The sequence below is a fragment of the Hypanus sabinus genome, chromosome 15 (genome assembly GCF_030144855.1).
Source record: "Hypanus sabinus isolate sHypSab1 chromosome 15, sHypSab1.hap1, whole genome shotgun sequence".
In the NCBI taxonomy this organism is placed as follows: Eukaryota; Metazoa; Chordata; class Chondrichthyes; order Myliobatiformes; family Dasyatidae; genus Hypanus; species Hypanus sabinus.
The window spans coordinates 12659082-12679676 of record NC_082720.1 but is presented as its reverse complement, the minus strand read 5'-3'; positions in this window follow the sequence as shown (position 1 = coordinate 12679676).

The following is a 20595-nucleotide window of genomic DNA, read 5'->3' as shown; positions in this document are numbered from 1 at the left end:
CATCTAATATTCCGGCTGGGTAGCCTCCAACCGGATAGCATGAACATCAATTTCTCGAATTTCTGGTAATGCCACACACCTCCTTCACTATTCCTCATCCCCTTTTCTCTCTCTCACCGTATCTCCTTGCCTTCCCATCACCTCCTTCTGGTGCTCCTTCCTCTTTTCTTTCTTTCATGGTCTTCTGTCCTCTCCTATTGTATTCCCCCTTCTCCAGTCCTGTATCTCTTTCACCAATCAACGTTCCAACTCTTTACTCCACACCTCCCACTCCTGGTTTCACCTATCACCTTGTGTTTCTCCCTCTCCTCCCCCCACCTTTTCACTCTACACCTCATGTTTTTTTTTTTCTCTCCAGTCCTGTTGAAGGGTCTCAGACCAATACATTGACAGTACTATTTTCCACAGATGTGTCTGGCCTGCTGAGTTCCTCCGGCACTCTGTGTGTGTTGCTTGGATTTCCAACATCTGCAGATTTTCTCTGGTTTTTAGTGCCTCGTTGTTGTTGTCTGAGGATACGGATGAAGATATGGACTGTTTCTGCTCAAGACTCTAGTGAACCTATGGGAGGAGATTCCAAGTTCTGTTGAATTACCTTCACTAACTAAAGAGCCTCAGGAGTCATCCTCCGAGGGATGTTTGGGGGTAGTTGCAACACCCAAACTGGTCAAAATCTCTTCCAACTACAAGGATTTAGAAGAGGTGTTCAGCAAGGGAAAGACTTCAACTCTTCCACTGCAATTGACCTACTGCCTGATACTTGTCCTGCACAGGTTCTATTATATGTGCTGTCACACCCGGAGAGAAGCTCTATGGAGGAGCACATAAAGGAGCCTCTTGCCATGGGATTCATTTGGCCCTCCACCTCACCAGCCAGTGCAGGCTTCTTCTTCGTACAGGAAAAGGAAGGGAGTCTGTGGCCATGCATTGGATTCTGGAGGGATTTATCACATATTGACCAAGAATCATTACCCTTTTCCACTCAGGAACACTCCCTTTGACATTCTCAAAGGGGCAAGAGTATTCTCAAATCAACAATCAACCCAACAGCTTTGGGCCCATATCTCAGAAAGAATGTGTTGTCATTGGAGAGAGTACAGAGGAGGTTCATGAGGATGATTCTGGGAGTGGAGGGGTCAACATTCTGTACTCACAGGAATTTTGAAGAATGTGTGTGGACCTTATTGAAACCTACCTAATGTGGAGAGGATGTTTTCTGTGCTGGGGTATCCAGAACTAGAGGGCACAGCCTCAAAATTGAGGGGCGACCTTTTAGAACAGAGGTCAAGGGGAATATTTTTAGCCAGAGAGTAGTGAATCTGCGGAATGCTTTGCCCCAGACTGTGGTGGAGGCCAAGTCTCTAGGTATATTTAAGGCGGAAGTTGATTGTTTCCTGATTGGTCAGGATATGTTAAAAAGGCAGGTGTATGTGATTGGATGCGATCTGGGATCATCCATGATGGAATGGTGAAGCAGACTCAATAAGCCGAATAGCCTAATTCTGCTCCTATGTCTTGTGGAATGTAGGCTAGCAGAGTACGTACAAGCTAGTCTGCATAACAAGTGGAAGTCTGCATTCAACACACTGACAGGACACTATGAATACCTAGTCAGGCCCTTCAGCCTTGCTAACGCACCAGCATTTTTGCAGTCCTTTATAAACAATATGTTCCAGGAAGCCCTGGATAAGTATGCATTCGTCTAGTTGAATAGCATCCCAATTTTCTTGAAGTTCATGGAGAAGCACATTGCTCACATCAGAGATGTTTTAAAGAGGCTTCTAAATCATGGACCTTATGTCAAACTAGAGAAATCCAAATTTCACTTAACCACCGTTGATTTTATCATCTCTAATGGCCATCCCAGGATGGATCCGACTAAGACAATGGCAGTCAGTGATTGGCTACAACTATCCACTATGAAACAAGTCCAGTGTTTCCTGGGATTTGCCAACTTTTACCGAAAGTTCATCAAGAATTTCAGCTTAGTGTTGGCTCCCCTGAGAGCACTAACTAAAAGATCTATGGGCCCTTTTGTTTGGAGAGGCTAGCTTGTGCAGAACTCAAACAGCGGTTCACAACAGCTCCTGTTTTGGTTTCACCTAACCTGGAACTTCCTTTATCATGGAAGTGGACATATCAAATGTAGGAGTGGGTACAGTGTTGTCTCAACGGACACCTTCGGACAATAAACTGCACCCATGTGCGCTCTTCTCCAGACAGCTATCCCTGGCAGAGGTGAACTATGACATCAAACTGGAGGTGATAGCAGTCAGCTTAGCATGGGACGAATGGAGTCACTGGCTCGAGGAGGCTAAGAACCCCTTTATTGTATAGACAGACCACAAAACCTGGCTTATATTTAGGAGGCCAAGAGACTGGAATCCAAGAAGGCCCAGTGGTCTCTTTCTTTAACCAGTTCAGTTTTGTTCTGACCTATTGACTGGGGACCAAAGAATTAAAAACTGGATGCCTTGGCTCATCAGTTCGATGAACTCAAAAGCGAGGAGCAGCTTACCACCATTTTACCCCAAGCTAGATTGATGGCACCTGTTTGCTGGGGAATCAACTCTAGTTCGCAAGGCCCAGGCAGAAGAGGAGATTCCCAAGGATGGCCCTCTAAAGTTCTGTCAGGTCTAAGGTACTTCAACGGGGATATGCATCTAGAATGACCGCTCACCCATGCATTTCCAGCGCCCTTGAGTTCATTAAGAGAAGATACTGGTGGCCTATAATGGCTAAAGAGGATCAACCATATGAGCAGGCATGTGAGGTGTGTGCTCAGAACAAAGAACCCCACAACCAACATCCTCTACTGCTCAGGAGAGACCACGGGCACACCTCTCCATGGACATCGTCACGGGTCTTCCAGCTTCCAACTGGAAGACCGTCATCATGGTAAATGTATTCACAAACATGAGAAAATCCGCAGATGCTGGAAATCCAAAGCAACAAACACAAAATGCTGGAGGAACTCAGCAGGCCAGGCAGCGTCTATGGGAAAGAGTAAACTGCCGATGATTCAGGCCAAGACTATTCATCAAGGCGATTGTAATTGTAGATCGTTTTTTGAGGACCTGCAAATTCATTGCATTGGACAAACTATGGTCAGTGGCAGAGATGGCTGAGATTGTCCTACATCAAATCTTCAGGATCCACAGATTTCCAGTGGATATTGTGGTGAATTGGGGTCCACAATTTGTATCACATTTTTGGAGGGCATTCTGTAACCCTAATCAGGGCTACAGTGAGTCTTTCCTCTGGGTTTCACCCACAGCCTGACGGCCAGATGGAGTGGGTGAACCAGGATATGGAACATACCCTGAGATGCCTGGCCTCAGAAAAAAAACAGATGAGTGGTGCGACCATTTGACCTTTGGGGAGATGTCGCCCATGACACTTAACAGAATTCTGTGCATGGGATGTCCCCACTTGAATGCCAATTTGGGTATTCTCTGTCACTCGACCTTGAGCAGGAGCCAAGGTTGGGGTTCCTGCAGACTAAGATCTCATCCAACCTTACAAGGAGAGATGGACTAAGGCAAAGGAGATTTTGTTGTCCTCTACCTGGAAGGTTGAAGTAAAGGCTAACCACAAGAGAAGTCAGATACCAGCTTTGTAACCTAGACAACAGGTCTGACTGTTTACTCAGCATTTTCCTCTTCGGGTGGAGTCTAGGAAATTGGCATCCAAGTTTATTGGACTCTTCAAGGTTCTCAAAGAAATAAACCTGGTGCTTACACCTTGCAGCACTCCAATAACCTAAAGATCATTCCCACTTTCCACATTTCCAAATGAAAACCTGTAAGCACCGGTCCTTTAGCCCCACCACCATCAGTCCCACCACCGTTCAGGGTTGTTGATAGGGGACAAGTTTTCATTGTGAAAAGAATTCTGGATTTATGAATTGTTAAGAGTGTTTGCCTGCTCCCGATGAATGGTGCTGGGTTCCTGAAAGGGACATCCTGGATCCAGCGCTCATCCATAACTAACATCATCACCTCTCTGAGCAGCCAGGACCATCAGGAGTCAGTCATAGGGGCTACACACCAGACTGCACCAGCTTCTGGGGTTTAGATGCCCCGACACTCCGGAATATTGATTGCTGTTGCAGCCCTTTTAAGTCTCTGACCTGCCCCCCCAATTGGCGTGCATGTCTTGGTGCCAGGATTTTAATATTTAAGGAGCAATTGAACTGAACTGAAGTATTCTCATTTAGCATCTAGTTTGGAACACTGTCCTTGTTTCAGTATCGTATCACGTCTCAATTCTAGCCTCAGACACTCCAGCACTTGGGTCCTAACTATCCCTGCTTAGGTCTCTCGTCACACTCAGCCATCAGATTTCTGAATGGATAATGCACCCCCGTACACTTGCTCAGTTCTTTCCCTCTTTTTTCACTACCTATTCATTCACTTTTATATTAACCATACTTTTTATTGTAATACATATTGTATTACTATGTGTTGTAATGTCTCACTGCTAAAAAATAACATGGTTCACAATAACCAATACATCTGATTTCAACTTCTCACACTCAAGCTGCAAAGTGAATTCTATCATATTATGATCATTGCTTCCAAAGTGTTCCTTTACCTTAACCTTACGAATCAACTCTGATAGTAGGTGCCACTGTAGTACAGCAGTTATGTGATAGAGAGCACTCGGTAAATGCACTCCTTATACACATGAAGTTACATACTCACCTTGACAATTTGCTGAGTGTGTGCACTTCAATGCCTTCCCCAGGATGTTTTCATAATGGGTCTTACTCTGAGCTGATGCACTCAGGTTGGCTTTATGGTACCTTTCCTGTCATACGCAGTGAATAATGAGGATGTGTAAATGTGTATATGTTTTTTTGTATACTGTATTTAAGGTAGATACTTCCATTGATTTTGTAATATAATTGTAATATACATTGTGGAGTTCATCGTTCTAGTACGAGTGTAGTCTTAAGTTAGTTAACTAGTTAACAGATATCTAACAGGTTAGTATTGCACTATTACTGTTTGGGGTGTTCCCGAGTTTGGAGTTTAATTCCAGCACTATTCTGTAGGAGGTCTGTATACCCTGTGGCATACATGGGTTTTCTCTGGGTGCTTCAGTTTCCTCCCACTATTCAAAGACATACCGGGTAGGTTTGTAAATTGTCCTGTGATTAGGTTAGGGTGAATCGTGACTGTGGCTTAGCTCGGGTGGCATGGCTCAAAGGGCCAGAATGGCCTACTTCACACTGAATCACTAAATAAAGACGTGGATTGATTTTCGAGCAAAGTTCCTAAACTCAAGAGTTTACAGTAAATTTTAAAACCTGGGTATCCTCTGGCTTTATCTTGATACACAATACACATTTGATAATTCACTCTTTCCTCCTTCTTCTGCAATAGCAATACGTACAACATGCTGAAGGAACTCAGCAGGCCAGGCAGCATCTGCAGAAAAGAGTACAAACGACTTTTTGGGCTGAGACCTTTCATCAGGACGTGAAAGTTTCTTCCTTTCTTCCAATCTCTCTTCCTTAATTTTACTCTCCAACTCTTTATTTCTCATTTCCTTCTGCATTTGCTGTATTTCTCCCCCTCTCCCTTACCTCTTCCTCCTGCCATAAATCTTCTCCTGTTCTCTCTTCTTTCTGTTTATCTGCTTGTTTTCCTTCCTTTCATCCCCCCCCCCTACATTATTGTCACCTCACTCTTCCTTTCTGTACATTCTCTTTCATGTTGTATCACTTCACTCTCTTGCTCTTTCAAGAATGATCTTTCTCTCTTTCGCACTCCCTCTCATGTTTGATCTTATGCAATACTCATATCTCAACTTGTCCCTTTACCTTTCTTTTACAGTGTCCTTCTTGCCTTGTATGTATTTTTCTGTCATCCTTATAACTTACCCTCTATTTCTTTCCTCCCTAGTCTTGTTCTTCTCCAACATATTCTCACCTCATGCTTTGTGTCCCTTTTTTCCTTACTCATTTCTTCAGTTTGATTCCCTCTTTCTGTCCAATTTTGTCTACCTATCAATTATAAGTTATATTGTTAATCAGTCACTACTTACCTCCATAGAGAAGAGTACAAGCGTTTTCCAGGCATGTTGCTGTTTTCCAGCTCTTCATGTACAGTTAGGAATTTGAATCAGCGCAAGAGGAAGTCTAAAGTCAGATGGTGTGTTTTATTCTAAATGACATCGGTTGTTGCCAACAATGAAATTAATGGCTGCCACAGTCAATCATTAGGGGAACCCATAGGCAAACTCAAAGATACTGAGGGTGAAGGAGGAGCAAGAGGGAGGGAAAGAAGCAGAGGGATGGAGGTAGGGTAAGGAGGTAGAGATTAAAAGAGTGAGAAAGGAAAACATGAGAGGAGTGAGAGGAAGAAAGAGAAAAAGAGGGAGTGAGTGAGAGGAAGAGGATTCTTGAGAGAAAAGCAAAAGGACAGCAACAAGTAAGTTGAAAGGGAAGATATAGAAAGTAAGCAAGGAGACAATAAAGTAGAGAGTGGGAAAGAAAGGCAAGTAATAAACAGAAGAACAGAGAAGACAGTAGGGACATAACAGGGCTTGGGGCAGTAGAGAGAGAGGGAAGAAAGAGATACAGCAAATGCAGAAGAGAATGAGAAAGAGTTAGAGGTGAAAATCAAAGAAAGAAAGGAAGACTCCTACAAGGAAAGACAGAAAGAAAGAAACATCAAACACGAGGAAATCTGCAGATGCTGGAAATTCAAACAACACACACAAAATGCTGGTGGAACACAGCAGGCTAGGCAGCATCTATAGAGAGAAACGCTGTCAACGTTTCAGGCTGAGACCCTTCGTCAGGACAGACGAAACATTGACAGTGCTTCTCTCTATAGTTGCTGCCTGGCCTGCTGTGTTCCACCAAGAAAGAAACATCATCACTTGGCATTAGAGACAAAGAACAGAGGACAATATTAGGTAGCAAACTGAGAGTAAAAGAGACAAAGATCCTAATGATGGTTTTAGAAGCACCAACGTGCCATGAATTTCCTTTCCTGGTTCTACCTGGGCTCAGCCTGGAATGGCATCACCAATGCACAGGAACAGAAAAGTCTACAGAAAGTGATGGATACAGTTCAGTTCATTACAGGCAAATTCTCCCCACCATTGAGCACAATTCCATGGAGCGCTGTCACCAGAAAGCAGTGTCCATCATCAAGGACCACCCTTTCCCACTTGCCCCTGCCAGCCCCCATCGCTTCTCGCTGCTACAGATGGGCAGGAGGTACAGAAGCCTAAAGTCCTACACCACCCATGTTCAGAAACAGTAGTCACCCTACAACAGTCATACTCCAGAACCGGTGTGGCTAACTTCACTCACCACACCATAGAAATGATTCGATGACTTACAAACTCACTTTCAAGGACCCTTTACAACTTATGTTCTTGGTATCATTGTATTTCATTTGCAAAATTTGTCTTCTTTTGCACATTGGTTGTTCAACAGTTATTGTTAATGTAAGGTTTTTACAGAAATTCTATTGTATTTATCTTACCGTAAATACATGCAAGAAAATTAATCCACAGGGTATTATGTGGTAACGTACACATACTTCGATATTATATTTATTTGAACTTTGAACATCCTTCCCTCAGTAGCTGAGTTGCAATAGATAAATGTATTTCTGTGACCTAACAAATGGTAAGAGTCATTGCAACTGGAGTTAGTGGAAATCTGTATATAGTGTAAACAGAACTTGAGTTGTTAGAGCCTGCAGCCCACTGCTGTTGTGTTTATATTTCTCAAGCAAATGGAAACAAAAAATCACTTTTCTTTTCAGACCCATGAGACTGCAGAAGCTGGAATCTAGAGTGAAAACCAATTGCTTGAGGAACTCAATGGGTCACACGGCTTCTGTGGAGGGAACAGGCTGGTCAAACTTTCAGCTTCAGGCCTTGCATTCAGTCTTGTATTTCTAATGCATTTGCTGCAGTGAATGAGTCAACTTTTAAAAAGGGCATTGGCAGGAACCTGCAGTGGCAGTATAGGAGAGTGGGTTACTATAGGGCAGGGAACACCAGAGACTCATTTATCCACATACTAGAGGATTCTGTACACGTTATTAGAAAGTGGGTTTCCCTAGAAAAACCAGCTACTATTCTCCATTGTTGCTTGATCGTGAGAAGATAGAAATAAGCTGCCTTCTTGAACTGTTTCTTTCTAGAAAAGTTTACAAAAAAGTAGTGGACACGGCCCAGTCCATCATGGATAAACCCTACCCACCAATGAACACAACCACATGGAGAACTATTGCTGTAAAGCAGCATCCATCATCAAGGACCCCCATTCTCTCTTCTCACTGCTGTCATCAGGAAGGAAGTACAGGAGCCTCAGGTCCCATAACACCAGGAACAGTAATTAGGTTCTTGATTAGACACGGCATCAAAGGTTACGGGGAGAAGGCTGGGGAGTGGGGCTGAGAAGGGGAATAAAGGATCAACTATGATTGAATGGTGGAGCAGACTTGATGGGTCAAATATCCTAATTCTGCTCCTATGTCTTATGGTCTACCTATCAGCCATCAAGCTTTTGAACCAGAGGGGGTAACTTCACTCAACTGCACTCGCCCCATCACTGAAGTGTTCTTGTAACCTATGGACTCAGTTTCAAAGACTCTTCCTCTCATGTTCTCCAAATTTTTGCTTGTTTATTTCTTCTTCTCATTTCTTTCTTTATATTTGCACAGGTTGTCGTCTTTTGCACACTGGTTGTTTATCCATCTTGTTGGGTGTGGTTTTTCATTGATTCTCTTGTGTTTCTTGCACTTACTGTGAATGCCCACAAGAAAATAATCTCCAAGTTGTATCTAGTGATATATGTTTACTTTGAACTTTGAAGTAGATATTCTAGTGAAACTTAAGAGACTGTTAGATGGTACATAGACATGCAGATAATGGGGATAAATGTATAATGTATGGGTAGGAGAGATCTAATTTAATTCAGCATCATGTTCAGCACACAGATTGTGGACCTGCCCCCTTGCTGTACTGTTCTAAGTGTATAGTGGGAAATATGATAGCCCTATTGCTTGTGACAACGTCCCAAAGACAACGGACTGTGAGGGACTAGATATTATAAAGCTACAACCTGTGGCAACACACTTCCTAGTGCACTCGAACTGGCTCACAAATAGCCAGCGCATAAAGGCCAGTCCCAAAAGGGCGCCAGGTCTGCTTCATTAACAAAGGGAAAAGCTCGCGCGGGACTGTGAATACATGCCTCCTACAGCATCCGCGCCCAGGGAGGGCAGGATCAGGGAGGTTTTAAAGCAAAGCTGCGATGTTTGAATAAAATCTTCTTTAACTGCAGTTTACCGACTCCGTGTCATTATTTCAGCGCTGCGTGTAGCACACCGCTACAAACCGCCATTTATATAACACCTCTAACTCGGTAAATCATCCCCATTTGCAATATGGTGCACAGGGAGCTAACAAAAACAATTCCATCTGTAACTGACAAATGACAACAGCTCTCTGACATTCCTGCTAATGTCAGGAAAATGTCAAACAGGGATATGCTCACTCTTGGCAAATATCGGATTTAGAAGCATGGATTGTGATTAGATGTCCCTGGGCTAAGTTTGTGAGTGGCACAATGTCATCTGAAAAGACCTACTCTGTTCAATTTCAAAACATGTTTGTCCATTGTGCATGTTGCAAGCTATGGTTTTGCGGGAAACTTGTGACAACAGTTTAATCAGTAGAGTTTTGCTCTTTCTTGCTGTGACTGACTGAACTCGATTTTGTTTGTGAGCATATGAAGGTATAAGAAATAAATCAAAACCAAAGATAGGCCACTCAGCCCCCAACCCTGCTGTATTATTGAATAAAATCAAGCTCAACTCCTCATTCCAATCTACACCGAACACCTTTGCCTTAAGAACATTCAAAGAATCTTCCTGTACTACTTTTGATGAAAAAAAACTTCCATTCACAATCTTCTGAGTCAAAAATATGCCTAATCTTTGTATTTAATGTGCAGCTCTTTATATTTAAACAGTGATCCCCAGTTCTAGATTCTCTCAGAAGAGGAAACATCTTTTCCACATCTGTCCTGTCAAGCAAACCCCTCTCACCTTAGTAAACTCCAGTGGATACTAATACAGCCTGACAAACCTTCTTCACACAATGCAGCCCACCCTGTTCTAAATTCCATATGAATACATTTTCAGTGTCTTCAGTTTTGGTGAGTTGTTGAGGGAGTCATGTTGCTGAATTACTACCCTGCTTTGGCCATTGGTTGCTTGGCCACTTCACATGCCTCAGGATAATACTTAGCCTGTGTTCCCTCACAGTGGCCCTTTTCCTTTTGGTTGCCTTTGCTTGAGGAGTCGTTGTTTCTTTTGGATGCGTCTCGGGTCTAATTGACATTCGTCTATTCAATTCAGTTAGAACTTGGGCTTCTCAACTCCCTTCTGTTTGAAAAATCCCTCAATTTGTTACGTAGCAAAGAGTGTGTAAGTCAGCTCCGCAGAATTTGATGTAGAAGAAATGTTAATACTGAACACATTACGTGAGAACCAGGCTCTCTGCTTAAATGTTGTTTAATTAGACACATCGTCATGGCTATTTAAGTTCTTTGGTATGAAAGAAAACTGCAGGTAGTTGTCAAACAACTGACAGTGTGATTGAAAACCCGTTCAAGTGGCTCTCTTGTGTTTGCAGTTGATATTAACAGTACACAGATCAAAACCTCAAACATTGGAAACAAAGCAATGATAATTAAATGCAAGAAATATTTTCTGTTTTTGAACTTAACCTTCTGATTCCCTTGCAAAACATAACTGACCTGTACTATGTGTATGTGTGTGTATATATATATAAAGCTTTGAACAAACTGTTTCGGCAAATATCACAAGCAAGTCACAAATAAGCAATAGGGCACAATAATATGTCCATTTGCACCCATCTATATTAAAACTGATCTGCAGGAGGAACTACAATCATTGTGACAAATTGCTTATAGGAAGAGGTGTTTAGGCTTGAAGCAGGAGACTGGGAATAAGTATTGGGTAGACGGTTGTCAATGGTGGTGCCAATAAAATTATGGATATGCAAGTTGCCATAAAGTGGTCTACAACAATACCAAAAGTCTATAGGGCTGGAACAAAAGATACAAAAAGATTTGGAAACAAGGGTGATCATTTCTGGTAAGTGAAAAGTGTGGCAGTAAGTTTAGAGGTGCTGGTGAAACAGGTGCCTAGAAATCAGAGAAGTTAGTGCGAATTACATGTAAAAGCAATCAACCTAAGTTAGCGAATGCTGGCAGTTTCAATGAAAGAGTACCTCTCTGTAAATAGGATTTGCTTGGAACAACAATGATTTCAGTTTCAACCCAAAACATCGACAATTCCTTTCCTTACACAAATGCTGCTCAACCCACTGACTTCCTCCATCAGGCTGTTTGTTGCTCAAGATTGGACACTTATGTGCAACAGTTTGTGTTAATTTGGTTTACTTTTCTGACGTTACTTGTTCATCTAGCGATGTCACCATTTTGCAATAAGTGTTTCCTGTCTTGCTGATATAACTTGGAGCTTATATATACAACTTAACACCAAAGGTCAAAGTTCAACATTCAAAGTAAATTTTATTATCAAAGTGCATTTATGCATCCTTATAAAACCTTGAGGTTCATTTTCCTGTAGACATACTCATAAAAACTATTGAAAAGTAACTATAACAGGATCAATGAAAGATCAACCAGAGTGCAGAAGACAATAAACTGTGCAAATGCAAGTATAAATAAATAGCAATAAATAACCAGCACGTGAGATAACAAGAGAGTCCTTAAAATAATATCATTGGTTCTAGAAACATTTCAATGATGGGGCAACTTGATGGAGCAACTCAGTGTACTGTTGTTCTGCCATTGTGGAACAACAATAAAAAAAACTGCTGGGAGAATACAGTGGGTTCAGCATCATTTGTGGAGGGAAAGAATTGTTGACTTTTCAGATCAAAACCCTACTTCATTGCTTGTTGCTCCAGATTCCAGTATCAGTCTTTAGTGCCACCACTGTGGAATGGCAAAAGATTAAGCAGTATCAAAGATTGGAATGATAAACCTATTCAATACTGAAAGACCAAGATAGAGTGGATGTGGAGAGGATGTTGAGGGAGTTGAAGACCAGAGGGCGCAGTCTCAGAATATGAGGATGGTCCATTAGAAAAGTGATGAGGATGAATTTCTGAAGCCAGAGGACGATGGTTCTGGAATTCATTGTACTGACAGCTGTTCAGGTCAAGTCATTGGGTATATTTAAAACAGAGTTTGATAGCTTCTTGATTAGTAAGAGCATCAAAGATTATTGGGAGAAGGCAGTAGAATCGAGTTGAGAGGGATAATAAATCGGCCATGATTGAATGGTGGAACTGACTTGATGGACAGAATGGCCTAACACTGCTCCTAAGTCTTATGATCTATATGGTGGATATAATATGGGTGATAAACCAGGAGAGCTGGGGACTGAGTTAACAAAGAGACGATAATGAATGGCTAATTAGGATGAGCTGAGCTGAAGAGTTTACCAATATTTGCAGGATGGAGTTGATGTGTGATTAGAATTTGTAATCATCCTGCAGTAGAATTCGGAGCATTTGGATGTAGTGATGTCTCAGGGGGCAAAGATGTTGATATCTTTTTTAAACATTGTATTTATGATTGCAAGACAATACTGGCCATAGAGGAGGAGGTCCTGTTACAAGCCGTGCCCAATCGCTCCAGCTTCCAGGGTTTAGATTATCTAATTCTTTGCAGTATGGATAGCTGGCGTGGCCCCTTTAAGGATTCATTATGGTCCTACTAAATGGCAATCATGTTTTGGGCACCAAAAATTGAGTACTTAAAGAGAACCTGAACTGGTTCTTTTAAGCAAGACTACTTTTTTTCATTTCAATCTTTTACATTTTCAAAATAACAAAAAAGGAAAAGGGCCCGAAGCAAATGTTTGGGCACCCAACGTGGTCAGTACTTAGTAACACCCCATTTGGCAAGTATCACAGCTTGTAAATGCTTTCTGTAGCCAGCTAAGAGTCTTTCAATTCTTGTTTGGGGGATTTTCACTCATTCTTCCTTGCAAAAGGCTTCTAGTTCTGTGAGGTTCTTGGGCTGTCTTGCATGCACTGCTCTTTTGAGGACTATCCACAGATTTTCAATTATGTTTAGGTCAGGGGACTGTGACGGCCATGGCAAAACATTCAGCTTGCGCCTCTTGAGGTAGTCCATTGTGGATTTTGAGTTGTGTTTAGGATCATTATCCTGTTGTAGAAACCATCCTCTTTTCATCATCAGCTTTTTTTTCCAGTGTGATGTTTGCTTCCAGAATCTGCTGGTATTTAATTGAATTAATTCTTCCCTCTACCAGTGCAATGTTCCCCATGCCACTGGCCGCAACACAAGCCCAAAACATGATCTATCCACCCCTATGCTTAACAGTTGGAGAGGTGTTCTTTACCTGAAATTCTGCATCCTTTTTTCTCAAAACATACCTTTGCTCATGGCAGCCAGAAAATTCTATTTTAACTTCATCAGTCCAAAGGACTTGTTTCCAAAATGCATCAGGCTTGTTTAGATGTTCTTTTGCAAACTTCTGACACTGAATTTTGTGGTGAGGACGCAGGAAAGGTTTTCTTCTGATGACTCTTCCATGAAGGTCATATTTGTGCAGGTGTCGCTGCACAATAGAACAGTGCACCACCACTCCAGAGTCTGCTAAATCTTCCTGAAGCTCTTTTGCAGTCAAACGGCGGTTTTGATCTGCCTTTCTAGCAATCGTACGAGCAGTTCTCTCGGAAAGTTTGTTTGGTCTTCCAGACCTCAACTTGACCTTCACCATTCCTGTTAACTGCCATTTCATAATTACATTACAAACTGAGGAAACAGCTACCTGAAAATGCTTTGTTATCTTCAGAGTGGTAGACAGCTGCTTAGAGAAGCTGATTGTTGGGACAAGGTTTGAAGAGTCAGGGTATTTATAAAGCTTTGAAATTTGCATCACCTGGTCTTTCCTAACGATGAATGTGGACAAGCCATAGCCCTAACAAGCTAATTAAGGACTGAAACCTTGGTAGAATTTATCTGAGAGCTCAAATTTCGAGTTGCCCAAACTTTTGCATGGTGCTCCTTTCCTTTTTTTTCACTCTAAAATTGTACAGAACAAAAATAATATACTAATCTTGCTTAAAGTGTTGAAAAGGATTTTTCATCTTTAACTTTATGACTTTTGGAGATCAGCTCATCTTCTACTGACTTAACTATTCACTGTAACAGAAATTTTGACCGGGGTGCCTAAACTTTTGCATGCCACTGTAAGTTCTGATGCATTTTCCATAAACATTTTTATCATTGTATGTGCATATTTAACTGAAATCTATTTACCATAAATATGTATGGAGATAAACAATGATGACAAACAGAATAAGGCAATTCACACCAATATAGCAAATGTACAAGAATGTACAAGAATGGAAAGTAAATACTCCAGCACAGAAACTGTATTACACACGGAAATGCATTGAAGTGGCATTGGGTCCCAAGTAAGATTCACCCAGGGTGGTAGGGAGAAGATGGTTATCTTCTGTACTGTGCATATGATGTGGATTTCCAAGACCCTTGAACCACCAATGCTGTATAACAATAGAAAACTGCAAGCAAAGTGCAAACTTACCAGCAGATGTCCTCTTTGCTGGAAGCTCTCAAACTGGCATTTCTCAACAGGCAGATCTCAATGGGTGAAATTGGATGACTTATTGGTTGGGGTAAGGGGGTACGTGGTTTTATATAAATACTTAACTTCTCCAACACTCAGTGAAGCCTCATAAAAACAGAGGAGGACACCTGTGACAAGGACTGGAGCATTTTACCATTCCAACTTCCCAAAATTAACCGGTCTCACTTGTAAAATACAAAGATACACTGTCCATTGGTGCTTTGCCCTCAATGGTCAAGCCCCCAACTGAACCAGATTAGGACTATCCCTTTAAAGAGCCCCTTAAGTACACCTAACCTGTTCCATTAGAGCCAGCATTTCATTATCAGACTTCTGCATTCCAGTGATAACAAAAATGCATGGTATACAGAATGTCATCTCCACTGCAATGCCAACTGCCTTTGCACACATATGTAAGGCATGTTCAAACAACTGCTAGCTTCAAGCTTCAAAGGTGATCATTCTGCAATCAAATATCAAGGCTGATTTCACTAATAAGCATATTTTCATCACAATTATATCCACAAGCATTCACCATTAAACCAGAGACACTCTTCACAAGTCTACACACTTAAGTTGAGAAATTAGATCACAGCTACACATGAACATAATATAGTTTAACTTGTGCCTATTCAAGTCTGTGTAGCTTGGGTTGAGAATACATTCTCATCTTCATGAAAATACCTAATGTAAATGTAGCTTTTAAATTGGAAATGCACTGGCTTGATTATTCATTACCACACAACTATCAGCCACTGCCGTACAGATATGAGGATTAAAACCCTATAACTTGTCATTGTCATCATGGCAATCCTTCAAGGTTGAGGATGATGGTCTTCATTCCATTGATCTATCACAGAGCGAAGATACCTGTGCACGTATTTGTTTAACGTGGACTTGATGTTGCACTCCAAGAAGCACAGGATACTTCACAAATCAACCAACTGATTCCAATGGCATGGAAACCACGACAATTGGAGCTGATGGATTTGTTGCAGCCTTCATCCACCTTCACAGCCATTGAGTTTGAAGTAACTTTGTTCGCCTGTTCCACCCTATAACTACACACACTACAAAGCTCACAACTCAGATCTCCTTTAACTCTAATCTCTTACCTTGAAACAAATACCCCTGCTACAAATCCTGAATTACTAACATATAAATGACTATTTGGGAGGCTGGTGGGATGGATTTGTCAGCAGCTGCAGGGCTGCAGGCATCTTCAAATGTGTGAAAACTCAATTCATGGTTGCATTTCTGTTCTTTGCACCATCCTGGTTATGAACTGTACACAGAAATGGAACCCTGATGTGATTTGGGTCAACTTGAAAGCCTTCTCATTTTTGATACCCCTAACATGAGAAAACATTTTGATTATCATCTTATAATCTTATATACAGATACCCCTATCGAGTCTTTGCTCCAGAAAACAAACCCAGTTCATCCAGTGTCTTCTCATAATTGAAGCCCTCAAAATACAGGTCACGTCCTTAGCATTCTCTTCAGTGCAATCATGAGTTAAATCATGTGCACGGAACCAGCAATTCAATTCCTCATTGTACTTTGTGAGCAGGGAAGTCCGAGTCAAGTTTGCACAAAGTCAGCTGCAGCTTCAGCCAATCAATGCAGTTGAATCCCTAGAAGAATCTGTTTCAGTGAAGTTCACTGAGTATCTAATGTTGAGCAAGGCAGCAAGGCAATTCCCGTACACTGTTATGGGCCTCCGCTAAATATTGGCTTCTCCAACAGTGAGCAACTTCCCAATACTGCATTAGTATCAGTCTAGATTTACATCGTCAGGAATTTAGAATTATATTGAACCAAGAGGCCTTTAATTCTGAGTTACTCTTACTATTTCCTTATAACCGTGAGGGAGGCCATTTGCCACATGAGTCAATGCCAGCTTTTAGAGACAACCTATTTATCTATTAATTACCCCTCACAAGTCTTTCAATGACACTCACCCATTCCCTGCAATACACTCCATCAATCTACAACATTGGGAGCAAATCACAATGGCCAGTCAACCTACCAATTCACGTACCTTTCTGATGTGTGAAGAAACCAGAACATCTGAGAGAAACCTGTGCAGTTACAGGGAGAAAATGCAAACTCCACACAGACCAAATGCCACAGTAGAGTTCTGGTTGCAGGAGCTGTGAGGCGGCTGGTTTGCAACCTGAACGATCTGAGATGTCACTGACAGGCACTCAGGTGGCATGGTAACAAATTAAAAATTGTAGTTCTATTTGCTGCAGTGTTGAATGCTTGGTTGTACTTCTTGTGATTTCATTGTTCTGCTGACTATTTTACTTGCAAAAGTCTTTTTTTAAGATTCTTTCCTACACCACCAATATCTCCCTAAGTTCCCTTGTTAAGCAATTCCTGGTCATTTGTCACAAATTCTGCAAACGTTCACTGAGTTGTCAGAGATAAGATCTAAGCAGCATGTTACTGGAGCTGGAGAAGGCTCAAGAGAGAATCCCGAGGCTCTGGGCAAAGACAATTAAATATATTGGTCCAAATGCCAGAAAATGATTATAACCATATATGGTTATATGGTTAAATGGATGTGGAATTGTGTACATCACAGATAATTAATTGGGGCAGCCACTTAATTGGGCAAAAATGTACCAGTTCTGATGTGTCCCAATTCACCAGAATCTACTGTATATAAAATTATGAGAAAAGTAGATGGAGTATATAGTTAGTCATTTTACTCCAGAGTGGAAAGTCCAAAACGCAGATACTATAGTGATGTTTAAGAGTCATTTAGCAGATACGTGAACAGGCAGGAATGGAGAGCTATCGATGATGTGCTATCAGATGAGTTAGGTAGCTTGGCAATGTGGTTGTCACAGATATGGTGGGCAGAAAGGCCTATTCCTGAGCTGTACTATGTTCTAGTACCACATGTAAATGAAGCACAATCTCCCTACTTCTGTGTTCAATTTCCTTAGCAGTAAACAGTAAAATTCATCGAGTATTTTGAGTGAAAGTCTGATCTAAGACATGATCGATCTCTCTCATCTCTTCAGGACTTTGCAAAGGAAGCCCAAGAGGGCTTCATCTGGTTTCTCCTGAAGGAGGTTGTTGGTCTTCCACCATACAATCAATGTGCATAATTAGGTCCAGGCAGCATTTACTATAGTCCTGACAAAGGGTCTTGGCCCGAAACGTTGACTGCTCATTTCAACGGATGCTGCCCGACCCGCTGAGTTCATCCAGCTTGTTTGTACGTGTTGATTTGACCACAGCATCTGTAGTATACTTTGTGTTTAGCATTTATAAGAGAACTCCCGCTCTCCTCAAAAGAGCAGAGGACAGAGTCCAATAGAAGCAGTAAGACTTAGCTCACACTATATTTTAAATATCTCCCAACAGCCCCAAAAAGAAAGCTATTAAAATATGATCCAAAATATCTTTCTATTTTTAGATCTGTCAATTAGATAGATTAAGATAAAGAGTCGAAGGTATAGTTTGTTTTCTTGTCAGAAGTTTCTGCCATCCCTTGAGGGTCAATAGACAAAATGTCAGAATTAAAGAGCTCCCTAATCAATCTTTTGTTGTTCTGATGCAGTTCCTCACAACAAAAGAGCAGGTGTGTGGAGACTTCAGAGATACAAATATATATATACAGCAGGTGTTGTTAACCAGTTGGGCTACATTGGAAATCTTGTTGAATGGTCCATTTACAAGAAACTGAGGAAATGTTGCACTAATAAATAACATAACTTGGACTCTTGAGAATCCTGCTTATTTGAGACTTGCAAGCGTGATTCCTTGGCTGCTTTTTGAGCATATGCTTAGTGTTGCCAATTCTCCAGGACTGCCGGAGAATTAAAGCTGAAACTGTAGAGTTTGTCTACAGGAATCCTAGGATGGAAAAAAAGTATTGTGATATTTAAACTATAATTTGGACCCACTATTAAGTATAATTTCTTTCCAGCTCTACACAATATTCATTGCAGGATTCTTTTCCAGAATAAGTTTGCAAAAAATGAAATCTCAAGGTAGGAGATGGTAACATATGCGTATTTTGATAATAAACTTACTTTGAACAAATTGGACTTCATTAGTCCCAGAGTACATTGTGATTGTCATAGAACCATAGATTCAAGCAGCACAGAAACATACCCATGCTTGTCATATCTATGCTAGCCATCATCTATCTATACTAATTCCATTTACCATCATTTGGTACATCACCTTTTACACCTTGGTGTTTGAAGTAATCATTTAAATAGTTCTTAAATGTAATGAGAATACTTGCCTCCACCATCTTCTCAGACTTCTGAAGTATATCCAGATTCTATCCTCCCTCTGAATGATAAAGTTCTACTCCATATCCTCTCTAAATCTCTTATCCCTCATCCTAAATTCATGCCTTCTAGTTTCACTGATGAGGAAGTTTCCTAAATTCTACCCTTTCTCTGCCCCTTATGAAATTGTTATTTTACCTCCATGGTGTCATTGGTAAACAAACAAGAGAAGGAGGAACTAATACACAATGTAGACAAAGAAAGAGAAATTGCAAACTAGGATGAGTTAGGAGATCAAATCCATACAGTGAAAGAATGGTTCTGAGAAAAGTATCAATGCCAAGGTTGGCTATTGGTGTAATTCAGTTTTTTTTTAAATTATTATGCACCTTAAACAGTTATGATCAATTCCTACTCTAATTTTGCACTTGGGATCTTTAAGCAAATTAAATTTGCACAGATGATAGTTTTCCCAAAGCTACACCCTCACAAATAGACTTTCTCTCTGCAGCACCTGTAAGAACAGGCCAGATTGTTCCATTGTGTTCCTGTTGTAGGGCATTCTCCACATAAAAAATATCAGTAGTGCTGCTGCTTTTGAGAATCACCGATTCATATCCCAGCATAGTCAGACCTCTGACCCTCAATCACAGCCCATTCAGGTCATTGGCTCAAACACACCCTAGGCTACATTCAGATCTCTGCACCCTTCAATCCAGAGCCAAAGTCACCACCTTCCAGCCCTTAACAGCCCTAAATAAGACAGTTCCCCAAAACAAGCTCAAATCGGATTACCAATGCCCATAAGGCACAGTGAAATCACTAAGGGCCCCAGTAAACATTCTGACCTTCAATCTAGGCTAAAGCTTCCATGTCCTCTAACCTCCTAGACCAGCCCTACTCCAGGAAATACTTACAATTTTCTTTTGAACATTCCAGTAAAGAAAGGTGTGTAAATGGCTTTCACTAGTATCTGATAACCTGGGTCTTGGCACAGCTGAAACTTGTTCTAATTAATGGTTGTTATTACACTGCTGTTTAAAATGTCTTGCAAGCTAATATTTTCTTTAAATTCAGCAGAAAAACAACAATTAGTAGCATTACAATTAAACACCAAATTGTTTTCTCTCCTCCATAGCTCTAATGAAGATCTTTGACTTAAAACTTTAACATAATTTGCCTTTACGATTTACATTAATGACCCAGATATGCTGATGATACAACAAAAGGTGGAAGGGTATGTTGTAATGAGGACATTGTGATTTCACAATAGAACATGGAGTAATTTAGCAAAACTCTGCCAAGTAGAGTCTAATGTTGGGAAGTGTGAGGGCACACACTTCAGTAAGATTCAAATTCAATTTACTCACCACGTGTACATCAAAACATACAGTGAAATGCATTGTTTGCATTAACAACTAGCACAAAAGGAATCAAAGGACAGATTACTAACAAAATGGAGAGAATGAGCGGATTTCAGAAGAATCTAGGTGTCTAGTGCAGGAATCTTAGACAGTAAGCAGGCAGGTTCAACAAATAGTTGAGAAGGAATGTTGTCCTTTATTGCAAGCAGGTTATAGTTTAATAATAAGGAATGTTTGTCATTGTTG